The 12677-nt window shown below is 40.8% G+C and overlaps 2 non-coding genes across 2 annotated transcripts; both read left to right on the forward strand.

The window, feature by feature from the left end:
- Positions 1 to 10447: 10447 nt before the first annotated feature.
- trnaa-ugc (transfer RNA alanine (anticodon UGC)) lies at positions 10448 to 10519 on the forward strand. The gene has a single exon. It is a non-coding gene; the product is annotated as a tRNA-Ala (tRNA).
- Positions 10520 to 11821: 1302 nt separating this feature from the next.
- trnak-uuu (transfer RNA lysine (anticodon UUU)) lies at positions 11822 to 11894 on the forward strand. The gene has a single exon. It is a non-coding gene; the product is annotated as a tRNA-Lys (tRNA).
- Positions 11895 to 12677: the final 783 nt, after the last annotated feature.

A 12677-nucleotide genomic window follows, 5' to 3' on the forward strand; every position in this document is an offset into this window, starting at 1 on the left:
CTCGATGGAGCTGTGTTAATGCAGGCACACCTGCTTCCACGTCAAGTTATTTTATTGTTGCTCACAAACCAACACACTGCAGACACCTCTGATATTGTCACTACTTGTGGGCCACATGTTCCTGCTGTCAGCCTACCATGTTCATGCACATCTAGAAATATTACTGTTACAGTATAGGAGCGAACAAACAAAATGAAAGCACACCAAGTTTAAAAAGGTCAAAATGTGTCAAAGCCCTTCCTCGACGAGGATGGGGTTCAAACCTACTTGTGCAGAGTATAATGTATTAAGAAGTTATTGCTTTAACCACTAGGCCACCTCCATACACACTTTAGCCCCTTCCGGACATGAGTTGGCTCTTTCCCCATGCTCAAGGGTAATTTTCCTCTTCCACCTACAATTTCAACATTTACCTTGGGAGATGTCAAACCACAGAGCCTGTGCTGCGCTTCAGTGTTAGCTGTAGTGGACACCCCGTTGAACATAAAAAGCAAATTGAGCTCCTTGGACATAAGCCATTTCTCGTCACTTGCTCAGCGAGCAGGCTCAGCCAAACTGAATGCAGGTGTCTCAGAGCAATTGAGATGTGTCCAAGTGGCTGTAAAAGGGATATTTGATGCCAGTGCCGTGGCTTAGTTCTCCGACGGCAGGCGTAGCGGCGCGCCGGTTGGAGTATTCTCGGTCGCATTTAATGGCAACGTCATGGCAACATCAGCTCAAACCACCAAATGGAGATGGGCGTGCCGACAAGCTGACCCTGCTGATGCGGGATTAACACTAGGATAAGAGAATGCTGTGGCTTAGTTGGTTAAAGTGCCTGTTTAGTAAACAGGAGATCCTGGGGTTGCCACACAGTTTATCATTATGGACAGCAACATGCTTCTACATTAAATTTAGTGTTCATTTAATTTTTGGAACAACTTGTTTTTTAAAAAATTCATACAAATTGCGAAAGATAAAATACTCATCTGTTTTGTCAGTGCAGAGGAATTACTGCCAGCTGGCAAGGAAACGAAAAAGATTTTTTGTCTTTAGCCAAAAACCTGTGAATGTAGAAGAAAGGTGATGTGCGCTAGTTTCTATGGCACAGTCAGTCAGCGTATCCTTCAGTTAAACATAACGTTGGTAAATCAAAAGTCCCCAGAGACGCATTTCAAATTAATCCGACCTCAACACCGTCTCCCCTAAATGTGATGGGGTTTCTTTGGATGTCCTTAAGCATCCTGATAGTTGCAGAGATTTCAAACTTTTGGCTAAAGTCAAACTACAAGAAGTTAATAGTTGAGCGCCTAAGTCAATATCACCGGGAATGTGACTATGTAAACTTAAATAGTATTCAAAATATTGCAATTTTGTTGTAGTTTAAAAAGATATTTTAGCTGGGGATCCTCAAATGATGAGGGTAGAAAAGAGAACAATAGACACCATCAGGAGTGCTTAACATGTGATAAAAGTGTTTTTTAATCACAAAGTGAAAATAGTGAATTTGTCTTTCACTTAGATGTTTATCAAAAGCTCATTAAACAATGAAGGAGAGGCTCGTGTTCCGAATTCACTTCGTGTCTCATTGTCTTGCTTTGATTTTTAAAATGTACACTGTTGACTATACACTCTTCCTAACACGATTAAAGAGCCGAGTTTAGTTCAGAGGTAAAGCATCTCATGCATCATATGAAGCTCTGTTTTTTATCACCAGCGTCTCCACTCTGGATTTCTTTTTAAGCGCAATATCTTTTCTGCGATTTCTTTCATTTGAATTCCCTCATGTGTGAATTTCAGCGCGACATAAACTCGTTTGTCTGTTTTAAAGAGATGCAATTTTTAAAACAGACAAAATGAAAGACTTATTAACTAAATACACGTAGAAAGCGTGCACCTAATTGAGAAAATTTGGACTGGGGCGATTTATTATTGTAGCGGCACAAGCTCACAGTGGTGCACTTGAGGAATGCGGTACAAGGGCCAGTGGTGCATTGGATAACGCATCTGATTACGGATCAGGAGACTGTAGGATCGTAATGCTCTTAAACCCAATACCATAACCATAGTGTGTTCAGTCCTACACAACCTTTCTATCGACTGAATAAGCCTCCTGTTCCATCTCCATCTTCTTCCCACACATTCCGGCTATTTCAGCACTGTTATTGTTGGACTACAGTCACAGATACGTAAGGGACACTGTTCCGAAGACCGGTCTTAAATAAATAACGTTGCAAAAGGTAACAATAAGGGTTTCTTAATGTTACCTTACATTTGGCCGTACAATACAGTTTTCTGTACCCTCAAAAAACTAAAAAAAAATATTACTGCTTTCTCCTGAGAAACACAAGTGTAGTGTCAAATCACAATAAATAATACAACAAATATACTAAATTAACACCCAGATATGACAACACACAGCTATGACAGAACACATTGAAGACTTAAAAGCCCTTTAAATTTTTATTTCCTTAATCTCCATTCTCTTCCCTCCCCAGGATAACTGAAAACTAACTATAATAAAGACTGTATATGCATTACTTGTAATACAGCTACTAATGAAGATATACATGGAACTTAATTATTAATAAATAACACTTTTATTAATAAATACGTGTAATGATAACATTCATTGTGAATATAAGTTTATTGCAATTGACCCATTGTAGCTACCAATCAGCAGCAAGGAAAAACAAACTTCACTTGTGCCTTTTAAAAAAAAGGAAACAGAGTAGTAGTTTATGTGGTAATTTCAGGTACTGTACAATGTAAGAACTAATGTTAACTACTCCAATAGTAATGCGTGGGGTCCTATCAATAGAAAAAAAAATTGTTGTAACCCGAAAACACAACAAACACAAAACAAGAAGTCTTCCAGGAACCTAGGTAAATCCCTGTAGTAGTCTAACAACTACGAAAAAAAAACCAAACGCAACAACTTCAAAAGAAAAAGAACATTAAAAACAAATCTGGGGAACAACAAAAACACAGAGTCTAATGCGAGAGCTTTTTCAAGTCTTCAGTGCTCCTCTCGTCTCAGTAGACCTCTCTCATATATTTGTGTATAGGTCAGCTGGAGGTACACAGCTGATGGTAATTTAAGTAGGGAGCTGCGTCAGCATGCATGGGCTTCAAAGGAAAAAGTCAAGGTTTATTCCATGCTGAAAAGAGAAGGAAACACAATGTTTCAGCTGTGGAGCCTTATTTGATTGTGACTCGAAGTAAACCTTTACTTCTTCGTTTGATGTTAATTTATCTCCATCGGATACCTGATAGTATCTAAACTTAACAGTTGCTTTCAGTAGCTAAAGCTCTAGGTGAGGCTTGAACTCAACCTCGGCATGACTCTGCTGTGCACTGCTGTATAAGTGCCACACGCGAACCGATTGCGCCACTGGAACTGTGCAAGGTGCGCAGGAACAGGGTGAAAACGGTTTCGGTTGTGGATCCATCTATACATGGGGAACACTAAAATAGCAAGGAAAATACAAGAAAAGAAACTGAAAGAATTGTGCTAACAGCAAAGGGGGACGGAGGGAGGTGGTAGGACAAGTAAATCAACCTGGCAGATTATTTGTATCGACATTTTTTGAGTCAATCAGCAAACAGATTTCTCTTCATGTGCCTTAAACTGTGCGGTTTGTATCTTCGTTGTAGATAGGTTTCTTCAGAAGTCCAGTAAACTGACAATAATGGAGAACTAGCTGACGCACCCCATCGTGAAGACCTTCTGTAAGGTGATTACACGTTTCATTTTCAAGTCGCCTCCTTTACACGCAATTGCAGCCTGGACACTGAGAGAAAGTATGAGAAATGGCTTCAATTTCACTGTGAAAGCGCAGTACAGGCACGATGGCTTCACATCTCCCATCAATCAAATAAAATTGCAGTAAAGCGATCTAAATATGACTCTGAAGTACTGGGAAAGATGATTATTTTGAGTGTGCCTCCCAGGGTCTGCTACGAGGCTGAAGTTACAGTAGCTTCTTATTCGCCAGCTTCTTATGCGTGTTTTTCGTTCCACCTTAAATGGTGCTGCTGTGATGTTACGTCGCCTTTCGCCTGTAGATGGCTCTCTTTGATCAGTACTAATTCGGGTGGAATACTGCAGACATCTTCACTGAAAGGGAATATCCAAATAAATAGCGACTGTCCAAATTATATTTTTGTACGGAATATATTTCAGAAAATCGCAAACCAATTTTAAAAACTCACCACAACACGGACTTACACTGGGAAAAGGTGATTGCACTTTCTGCTTATTGCTACAGCCTTCCCCCCGATTATGAAAATGTCTCACAGTTCTGACACCGACGTGTGAAAGACAATGTAACAGACTATCAAAATCCTGAAGTACAAGAAACTTTAATGCACCAGTTTTTTAAATATGACCCTCTGATCCTGGCATGTCAGAATACATTTCGAAAAAGTATGGCACGAATTGCACGAATTGAAATGGCAGAAATTGTTGAGAATATCACTGACCTTGCCGATATTTGCAGGGGATACGAATGTTTTGCTCATGTTCAACTACAACAAGTAAAAATTGAGCTCCTTAGTCAATATCACCGGGAATGTCCAATAATAACGAACATCAGTAGCTTCAAGGAAACTTAGACTCGCACATGGAGTTTTATCTTCGAATGGAGGGTGGGGTAATTCATTTATACTCTCGTTGCGCATTAGCTAAACTATTTTAAAAATATGACACAGATTTGTTCGAGAAACTTGTAATCGCCTTAAAGAGAGTCTTCTTGAAGATGTGCACCAGCTAGCTCTCCACTGTCAATTGACAGGACTTTAGAAGAACATGTTCTCATACAACCAACATAAAAATTACACATCTTAAGGAACATGAAGAGAAATCCGTGTACTAAATAACATAAAACTGTCGCTGCAAATTATCACCAAGCTATTTTATGTGTCTGACCACCTCTTTGCTACTTTGCAACGAGCACAAATCTTTGTTTCTTCATCGCTATTTTACTGTCTCCTTCCCCTATGTGGAGATGGATCCACAGCCGAAACTTTAGGTCAGTTCCTGTTACTCTGTCTGATTGAAAGAGCTGTATTAAAGGAACTTCCATCTCTGCAGGAACGTTATTGCTGCTCTCAACACAATATACTGCAGCCAAATATAGCGATACTGTCACTGCCTGTGGGCCACGTGTTCCTGCTGTCAGTCTATTATTTAATGTTCATCCACACCCAGAAACATTACTGCTGTAGCACAAGAGTTATATAGTCGAAGTCCATAGAAGAAGAATCTCTTAATCTCAGAACTGTGGGTTCAGCCCCCACATTGGGTCCCTCTGTGTCAATTTGATCCCCCCAATCCTCCTAGCATGACCTGATGGCGGAAGTGAAGATTTTGATCTGAAATCATCGGCCGAACAAGAGTTTGTCTAAATCGAGGGAGATCTGCTCACAAGCAAGTATTAAACACTTCAGCATTTTCTGTTCGAATACCACACTTTGTCAAAACACTGCCGCTTCTTAAGCTAATAAGTAACGGTTTGTGAGCACGCATTGTATTGTTAATGCTTATATTAAAAAAGCATACATTCACATAATGGAATTTGGACTGAACAAAGTAGTCCAGCCCCTTTACAACATTACATACCCACTGATTAAAGCTTAAAACTACAGCAGCAGGAGTAACAATAATGGCAACAACATGTTTGGAGTTCGGCATTTCATTTATTCTGCGGAAACATCGTATGGGAATGAACTGCCTGAGATAAAAGAGTAATTGCGGCTTCAGATCATTTTTACAGAGCATTGCGTTGTTCTGTTCATGCTGACTACACGCTTTAGATATGTCATTTACTGCAAGCGTTGCTTTTCCAGGTTTTTCTGAAATTCCTCGCATTTGAGCCAGCACTAAAATATTTCATTCCCGTCGCTGAATACATCGTGGAAACGGTATTTGCAACGGAATGCTGTCACACATGAAACCTCTTTGTTATTCGGTTCTGAAGTTTGAAAATGAAAATAAAACGGGGGTCACTTCATAGGCTTGAAAGAAGTCCAAGCAGCATAAAAACCCGCGAATTCTCACAAAGGCTGCACCTTTCTTCTGCTGCTTTTATAAATCAGCCTTAAACATTTGAATGCATACCTTACTGCTGCTAATCACATTCACGTGTTTACAAAGCATTTTTCTGTCCGTTCTGTTTTTGCTAAGCAGTTTCTCCGTTTTCCTCGTACTGTGATTGTCAGCGAGCACAACAAGACTGAAAGAGTGTAAAGGCAGGTAAAAAAGACAGGGTAAAACGCCTAATTGTCGGGAGTGTGATTTGAACCCGTGCCTCTATTTGGAGAGCGAAACACAAAGCTTAAAAGACACGAAGCTGTGAATTTGCTGTTTTAAACCGCTCGACTATCCTGAAAAAATGTGTGCTGATTGCACCAGTCGCATCCGATTTTCCGTAACTTTAGGACAATTGATACGACTGGACGAACACAATTTGTGGCGTTTAGCATGACATGGAAAACGGTACCGGAGCATTTGGGTCTGGACTACCAGTCTCAGAAACAGTTTTTACCCCCGCACTATTAAACTATTAAACTCCCAGCCTCTCTCACTCTCACCTCACCTCTCACCTATGATCTGAACCTCACAGTGCCTTTTTTCTTATCAAAAACCCAAACACACATTGAAAATCTACCTCTACCATACATGTCAAAAGCTCACTCCCCATCATTTCTATCCCTTTATTTCATTCTTTTGATGCATGTTTTTGCACATGTTACCTTTTTGTTGTTTTGCACACTGCCTGTTGTTGTTTTTTGCACATCGGCTGTTGTCTCTGTCTTTCTTTTGTTATACAATTGTATTGTTGTTGTGTTTTTTTCTTTGTACTACTTATGTCCGAGAGCTAGCTAAATAGCATTTCGTTATACCATATACCTGCGTATGAGTATAATGACAATAAACTTGAACTTGAACTTGACTTAGTCTTGCAGGCAGTATATTATTTTATATTATTTATTTACTCATTTTAAAAAACACGGTCTTCTCGTTCCTAAGTCAGATTCTTAGTGCTTTAGTTACTTCCAACCTGGACTGACAGCTCACCAGATCTGTTTGTGATCAGACCATGGAGTGGGGGGCTGTACCAAGCACACGTCATTCGGAAGATGGGTGTGAAGAGAGACAAGCTTTGTTGACTAAAAAACAAGGCAGGATATGCACAAATACTAGTCACTGGCAACAGTTATGTTCCCTTACTATTGAGACTCCCACATTGATAGTTTTTTTGAAGACTTTGAAACAGGCACAGGTGGGCCACGGCACCTTCAAGCAAGCATAGGAATAATGTTGTACAAATTATTTTTTTTCTGAATCTGGTTTCCATCGCCTGGAGGTAGTGTAGCGGCGAGGCTTAATAATAAGGCAGAATTAAGTGTTTCTGAGCTTCCCAAATGAGGCCCCATTTCTCTGTTCATCTCTGTGGTGCAGCCACAGAGAGACTATTCATGCAGGGTGATTTAAGGTCCTAGGACAGCTCCCAAAGGGGGATGCACTTAGCTAAGCCTGGCTATCATGATCAATGGTCATCCATTGGCGCCTATCCGTCTAGGGAGTGCCAGTTGGACATCTGGACTGCATTACTAAGTGTCAGGAGTAAGTGACTCATATCTCACCTTGATCAACCAATCAGGGACTGGTAGGGCCGAGTAACCCACGTGGGACTCTGATGCCCATGGAACTTTCAGCCAATCAATGAGCTGAAGTTCCTCCAGGTAAAAACAGGCAACACAGAGAGCCTGAGAGATTCAGTGAGATTCAGTAAGATTCTGGAGAGGATTCTGTGGACTGTTCTAAAGGGAATTCAAAGGAGAATTCCAGGGCAGGACGGCCCAAGAGCAGAAGGCTCCCAAGGGCAGGACATTCTCGCAGCGCGCCTCCTGACCATCCTGAGACTCAGCCCGGACAACCACGGAACGGCCAGTGTGTCTGAGTGCCAGAACTTTCCTTTGTTCTAAGAGTCTAGAGTGGAGGTTGCCAGAGAGTAACCAGCAGCAGGCCTCGTGAACAGGTCGGAACTGTGGACAGCTGAATCACTATTCAGAACTAGCTCTTCATCAGGAACGAACCGGTCCTCATCCTGACTTGCTGGGACCCACAGTCATCTCTTCTCCTGTGCACAAACTTTGCTAGTTAAAGCCAACAATAACTAGCCGGTCAGTGAGCATCAGCAGCGCACCGTCACAAGCCGCACAGCACAGCCTGGCACCGAGCCAGAGAGCGCGGATTGGACAGCAACAAGCCTGCAACTGTTTCTTTGTGCCCGCAGGAGATCTGAATCCCCAGAGATTGGATGAGTATTCAACTTCAATGCATTACAGCTCGAGAATTCAATTGTTATCCCAACCAGTTGATATCAATTTAATTCCTAAGAGTTATGTACTTGTTTTGAGTATTTAATGTAGAAGTTATAACCAAGTGCATTTACGAAATGGTCTTAATGAATGATATACTGAACGTATGTCCTCTTGGTGTGTGTAATACTTTGTAACTGACTGAATATACCTTTTGTATTCTGATAACCCTCTCGATAAGATCTGTTAGTTTTATATGCATATTCTATGTATTAATAAATGTATCCTCGTGTATTAGTACCTGTGTGTGTGCGTTGTTTGAGTTATATCGCATGGTTGGATTCTAAAGCCATCAAAAGAATCAACTTTGTGATTTACTGCTACAATTAATAATTGTTCCAGTAAATGCCCAAACCCTACAGAACTGGTGCCTTCAGAGAGCCACTACAGTTACATATTTGGCGTCCCTGAGCCGGTTTTCTTACAGTAGCAACAACAATAAAAGGGATACTTAACAAGGAGATACGCTGTAGCAGTGTGACTCCAACAGATGCTCCTGAAGAGGCTGGAGGTTTAAGCCAGCTCCTTAGAGCGCTCGGCCGTGTTACTTTCAACAGCGGCTCTTCAGCTCTTGTCGTTTGACCTAGTGGTTTAATAACATGTGGAAACGACCGCAACTTCGTTTTCTGAGATGCTTTCTCTCACGTGGTGAAATCTCAACCTCTTTGGCATCTCTGGCTTTAGTTCTTCTGTAGAGAAGGCTTTCACACCTCTGCTTATAGTGCCCTTGAAGTCATTTTATTTTTACAGGAAGACGCATTCCCTGATGATCTCTCCTGTTTTAGAAATGCTTCATAAGGCGTGTTTGATTCAACGGCCAAACTATACTAATTGTACAATGCAGATCTATGCGGCATTCGTACTGTCTTTGACTGGGATTCTGAAATACGTCTTGAAAAGGTATTCAGATTTTCTTGAACCTATAATAAAAACACAGACCTGAAACTCCCTAGCTTCCAATCTCTGATGTTGCTGTCCTTAAACTTGGACGTGATGTTCTGCAGACGTGCAGTGTCCCTTTACTCTCGTTGTTTTCAAAACGACCTCCGTTGTCGGGCGCAGTTAAAGTGGAACTGGCCTGACCGCACAGGAAAGTACGGAATGATAAAATGTTTCTACGGCTCAAAATGTCCCTTTAGACCCTCGTCATGTTTCTGTGAGGAACGGGCAGGTAGAGAGGTTTAACAGATGCTCATGATGTTTCACACGGGGTGTTACCTGTTGTAGTGTTTCAAAAGATGTGTTAGCGGACCACAGATTATCTTGAAAAGATTTGGGTTTGCACTGGCTGGGATTCAAACCTGGCTCAATTATTTGGAAGGCGCCTGTACCACCAACGCACTTCCGAGAAGCGCCTGCAAATTATCACAATCCTCTCTTACCTACAAAGCTATGGAGACACAGACGTCCAATGAAAGCTCAAGGCTCCACTCAAGGCTTTATTCACTCAAGGCTCCACTCTTTTGTTGTGATGTCATTTTAATTAATATTAGCTTTGATAAGGTGTCATTTTGCCTCTTAAAGTAAAGTCTGCTCCTTTCTTCCTGGTATAGAAAGAACGTGTTCCATCTTTGTTTAAAAACACCACTAAAAGTAAATTATTCAGCTCTACCGCCTGTGTGCATTGACAAGACATCTCAAAAGGACATATTAAATAAGAACACGATCCTTCCTGTTACCAATCCTGTGGTTGGGGCATTGTTTCACCCTTTTACGTTAAATCATCAGTACTGCTGTTTTTCTATGCATAGTTTAATCAAGAGCACTTAAAAGATGCAAAAAGCTTTCAAATAAAATAGAATTGAAAGACAGTCGAGTAAGGAGGTAGAAAAAAGCACTCCCCCGTCTGGGAATCAACCACCGTCGCCCATGTAACTGGATACAAAAATAACAGATTAATTTGTGCCCAGTCTCTTGAAGCTTCGATGCGATTATTTTTCCTTGTTTATTTCTTCATTCCTATGAATTTACTCTGTAGTAGAAGAAACGCGAAAGTGGGAAACTGCAGGCATTCTTCGTGAGTGGTGTGATCAGTGAGCATTTGCACATCTCTAAGTCTGTTCCACAAACTTTTTCCATCGGGGATGTAGCTCAGTGGTAGAGCGCATGCTTTGCATGTATGAGGTCCTGGGTTCAATCTCTGGTATCTCCAGGTGCTTTATGTTATAGTACTCACATCGCAATCTTCTGTTGAGTGAGAACTCTTTGCTCGTGTTCAGAGAGAGCCAGGTTTACAAAATTAAATGCAGGCACACTCGACGTGCTGCAGAGTTGCGCTGCTGTTTTAAATGTACCTCATTTAGTTCTGTTAAATCCTAAATTATTTGAACTAATAATTTAGTTCAAATTCAGGAAATCTAGAGATTGCTTCACACTTGTCGTGGCTGTTGCAGAAAACACCTGTTGAATCTCACCCGGGATTTCCTGAGAGATTATTCAGCGAGCGAATCCTCCTTCTGAACTCCGCACTAAACTAAACTAAACTGAAAGCTTCACGAACTTCTCACTGCGTGTCCTGCGTGTCCTGTACTGCTCTCGTGTAGATGTGAAGCACAGCCATAAACACACTTTGAACTTTTTCAGTTTGTTAAGGAAAATGCAAAGAGCATGATAAGTATTGATCGTATAAAATATCCATGGCACAACTGGAGAAAGTACTGAAGGACTACACATCGACTTTTGATGATTACAAGAGATTCAAGAAACACAACCGTCCGCACCTGGGTTTGGATCCTGAACGCTAGAGTTAAAAGAACATAAGCGACGTTTATGACCTATAAACTCTCTAAATTGTCTTATAGTTTATGAAATAAAACAATTTCTCAATAATTACTTACTGATGATAGACGATTTATTGAATTTTAACAAAATCACAATTACAAACTTTTTCAGTTAAACTGTTATTCACATACTCTAACGTAAATAAACGTTAGTGTCTTCCGGTGTGTGAGCCAATTTCTCCCAAAAATATGCGTTAGTCTGTCGGGAGGCTGTGCAGGGTGTTAAGAAATAGAATTTCTAAAGACAGGCTCCTTAAGCTTAACATCAAGGCAGAAAAAATGCTGTTTTCTCTACAGAAATGCTCTTTACATTTCAGCACTGTTGCAACTCCCTTTATAAAGGGTGTGCACACGTATACAACCAAGGCATTGAAAGATTTTTTTAAATTATTGTTCCAAAAATGTTTTTCTTTTGTTTTTTTTTTGTTTTCTTTTTAATGTTGTTGATTAAAAGATTTTATTAAATGTGAAAAAAGGTCAAAATGCTATTGAAAAAAAACAGTAATGTGAGGAAAGATGGGTTGTGGGAGCCCCTTAACTACCCATGTCATGCTGTATTTCTTACTCATTCTACTTCTGTCAGTGGTCATTCCAGACGGGTCAAGTATGACTACTCTTCGGCACAAGAGACACGTGACTTGCGAGGATCCCGACAGTGTTGAATTTCTTTCAGGGCCCGGATAGCTCAGTCGGTAGAGCATCAGACTTTTAATCTGAGGGCCCAGGGTTCAAGTCCCTGTTCGGGCGATTGTGCCGTTCCTAAGTCTATTGTGAATGTCATTCTAAGTAGTCTTTTATCTTTCACTCTTCTAGCTGTACTGTGGTTATTTTAAATGTCCATTACTTGTATTTACAGTAGTGTATTTAGTGTTTCGTTTCACAAACCGAAAATGTTCAAGTAGATCTTGTCACTCTACTCCACGTAATCATCTAAATTAAATCACAGTAGAGTACAGAACACGCAGTGAGGAGCTCACACAGTGAGTACTCTTGAATACGACAAGAGGAAAGGCACACTGCACATCTGCAGAACATCATGTCCGAGTTTACAGTGACAGCAGAGGTTGGAAGCGACGTAGGTTTTTGATACTCGCTCGCTGAACGATCTCTCAAGAAACCTCGGTTGAGATTTAACGGGTGTCTAATAATCACGTTCAAAAAGGTGACGATAAGATTTTTTTAAACTAGGTAGCCTTAATGGCAACACGGTGTGAGTAGATCTTAAAGCAGCTGCAGACAGAGTACCCGTAATGGCACCACAGTGCTTTGAGTTCGGCTTTTCTTATTTCTTCTGCAGAACCAGTGGTTTCGGAATATACTGATCCACATAAGAAGCGCTTTCTGTTTCTGATCATTTTTATTGAGCGTTGCTCTAAACTTTACATTTGCTCGGGCTAGTTTTCCCATGAAAAAAAGACGTATCCCTAATTACATGATTTCACTTTTTTTCTTATCAACGAGTAGAAAGAAATAAAATACATACTTCATTATAAGTACCACAGGCAAGATGGCTGGTGGTCTAAGGCGATG

This window comes from Lepisosteus platostomus (assembly GCF_059453375.1).
Source record: "Lepisosteus platostomus isolate fLepPlt1 chromosome 5 unlocalized genomic scaffold, fLepPlt1.hap1 SUPER_5_unloc_4, whole genome shotgun sequence".
In the NCBI taxonomy this organism is placed as follows: domain Eukaryota; kingdom Metazoa; phylum Chordata; class Actinopteri; order Semionotiformes; family Lepisosteidae; genus Lepisosteus; species Lepisosteus platostomus.